Source organism: Ursus maritimus, unplaced genomic scaffold (assembly GCF_017311325.1).
Source record: "Ursus maritimus isolate PB19 unplaced genomic scaffold, ASM1731132v1 scaffold_3, whole genome shotgun sequence".
NCBI lineage: Eukaryota > Metazoa > Chordata > Mammalia > Carnivora > Ursidae > Ursus > Ursus maritimus.
In genome coordinates this window covers 13892212-13895385 of record NW_024425563.1, presented here as the reverse complement: position 1 = coordinate 13895385, position 3174 = coordinate 13892212, and positions in this window count along the sequence as shown.

The window sequence follows — 3174 nt, the reverse complement described above, 5'->3', positions numbered from 1 at the left end:
GGGAATAATTACAGTAACCTACTTCACAGGGCAAAATGATGAGAAGTGGGTGAAGCCCCTAGCACAGTGTCCACAGCATGATAGGTATTCAAGAAATACTCTTTGCTATTATTTTCTTATTTTTCTTCAACAAATACCATGTGTTACTCTTTTATACCTTCCTCCATCTTTTCATGTTAAGAGCAAAAGCCTGGCTGGGCTCGACCTCCCACCAGCCTCTGACTAAAGAGAAGCCTCATTGGGCCTTCACCGTGCCTCAGTTATCAGTGTTTCTGCGGCTCCTGCCTCCTCCCCGTCCTGTCCTGCAAAAAGCCAAGCCACGGGGCAGCTCGCCTGTCCTCCTGGGTCTCCCAAGGCACATCCGTCCCCAGGACGGTACCCACTGCATCGCCTCACTCAGATGATTCCTAGTCGTTCTCTTAACTTGGAGGGGCCTTCAGGAGGACCTCTCCACTCCCAAAGCAGCACTTTTAAAACACTTTTTTGTAAAAAACAAAAACAATCAAACCAAAAAACCCCTACTATTTAAAAAGTAAGCAATTTGGTGAATAATGTTGATTTGCTTTGTGAAATTTAAGGACAAAGCCAAGTTACCTTACCCGTGTCATTAAAATACACACACACACACACACACACACACACACACACATTCCATTCTAAACTCACAGGCATCAAAGCACCCAGCTGAGGTCTGAACAGCATGTTTTTGCTAACGGTCTCCAGTTGGGAAGGAAGGACGGATCAGGTCTGGAAGCAAATCTCTGTGGGAAAACTACAGTACAGTTTGTCTTGGAGCAACTCGCTCTGGAGTCCAACTCCCAGTACCATTTAGAGATAGCTCTAACCAAGGAAAAACAAAACCCTGAACATTTCCGAAACAATGCATCAAGGTCTACTGCCTACAGTCACTGCTGAACTGGCCTATCACGATAGACAGAACTTCTATGCTTATTCTTTGTAATGATAACAACGATCCAAAGAAATCAGTAACTTTTCACTGTGCGTTACTGTGTGCCAGGCAGTGTTGTGCTTTTGGGATTTGATTCATTGGATTCATGCAATTAACTTTTAGCGGAGGAGGTGATCAAGAAGAAAGGTTCTGGGGGGGGGGGGGCACCTGGGTGGCTCAGTCGTTAAGCGTCTGCCTTCAGCTCAGGGCGTGATCCCAGGGTCCTAGAATCCAGCCCCGCATCAGGCTCCCTGCTCCGCTGGGAGCCTACTTCTTCCTCTCCCACTCTCCCTGCTTGTGTTCCCTCTCTCACTGGCTGTCTCTCTCTCTGTCAAATAAATAAATAAAATCTTAGGAAAAAAAAAAGAAGAAGAAAGCCTCTCGGGTCACCGGGGTGGCTCAGTCAGTGAAGCGACTGACTCTTGGTTTTGGCTCAGGTTATGAACTCGTGGGTTAGGTGATCAAGCCCCAGCCAGCTTGTCCCTCTCCCTCTGCTCCTTCCCCTACTCACTCTCTCTTGCTCTCTCAAATAAACAAATAAATAAAATCTTTTTTAAAAAGGAAGGAAGGCTCTCAGTGGGACAGCTGTGTGACCGAACCCAGGCCTTCAATTCTCCCTCTATAAAGTGGAGGATAATACCAACCAGGGACAGTGGTTGTGAGGACTAGATGAAATCATATAGATACAGCAGGTGAGCCCAAGGTTTTCCACTGTCATTTCAGAGGCATTGAGAATTCAATGATACATTTGAAAAACGGGAACTATATTAATTTTTAAAAACACAGCAGGAAATGGAAAAATTTAAGATTCTAGGGTATTTCAGTCTGCCCTTCAATATGTCCGTCCTGCTGGAGGTGAACTTGGGAGTGGTGTTTGATCTCTTGGTCCCAGGAGCCAGTCTCTGCTTCGCCTGGCGTCATTCCACATCAAAGGAGACAAGGAGTAGTCAGAGGAACCGAAATGCTGCCCACACTTCAAAGGGAGTTCCTCTTCCGGAAGTTGTTAGGGCCTCTCAAGGAGGGTAAACAAGAGTACAGCTCCGGAGACTCACAGCGAGGTACAGCGACATCCAACCGGCTTCCACGCTGGGACCTGGAACTTTCTGGGGTCCAAAGAGCACAGCGGGGAACGAAGGGGCCGCTCTGTACAGAGAATGGTGGCCCCGATGCCTTCCTCCTCCAGTAGGGCATTACCGGGCCACCAGCAGGCTCCATCTCAGAGTGGACCATCAGTGATGTCTCGTCCCCTGCAGGCCTTGGCCCCTCTCTTGCCTTCTGCGCACCGTCAAGTCCACTCGGACAGCTTTGATTCCCGGGCTTCCGCGGGGGGGCGGGGGCGGGCTGACACATGCAATGGCTGGGTTTCAAACTCACAACCAGAAATAAAACACTCCCTATTTTTCGGCGGAGATGGCGGGGGTGGGGGGAAATGAGGGAGCAGGGGTGAAGAAGGTGCCTGAAATGGTCTGCTTTCTCCCGCACAGGCGCTCTGCACAGCCTGTGAAGTCCCCCTCCCCGGACCCCCGCCCCCCTGCCCTGGGCCCTCGGCTAAGCCGATGGTGGGCGACAGACCCGTCCCCACCGTGCGTGGCCCACTTTTTAGTGACAGAGATGGACAGAGGCTGAGGCGGCTTGGGGAATTTCTCGGTGCTGCCCTAATTGGTTAGGGAGGTGCCCAAGCGTCGGCTGACCCTCTCGTGGGCCTCCCTCGGCGCGCCCCCGCCCCACCAAGACCCTTAAGCATCCCCCTTACCCCCCCACCTGTGCGTTCACAGCCTCTCAACACCCTACTCACCCCCTGCCAGCTCGCACCTCCCAGACCCCTAAGCACATTCCCGACCCCCCCCCCCGCTTGGTCCCACCTCCAACCCCCCGCCGGCGCACCCCCGGTTGTCTCCGGATCCACCCCCCGCACCCCCACCTAGCCGGCTCCGGGCGGGGGCCGGATGCGGAGACGTGCGGCACGTGCGCCGCGCGGGGATTGGCAGCGCCGGCCCCGCCCGCGCCCCCGCGGCCCCGAACCCCCGCGCCCCCGCGGAGGTCCCGGCCCGGCTTCCCCCAGGGATGTCCTGAACTGCGGCCGCTGCGCCTGGTCCGGAGGGCGGGGGCTGCGGGGGCGCGCCGGCCGGGCTGCGGGGTTCCCTGGCCCGAGCGGCGGGGGAACAATGACAGCCCGATGGGAAGTGGGAGGGGGGTTGGAGCAGCCTCCAGAAGGCGCCCCTAAC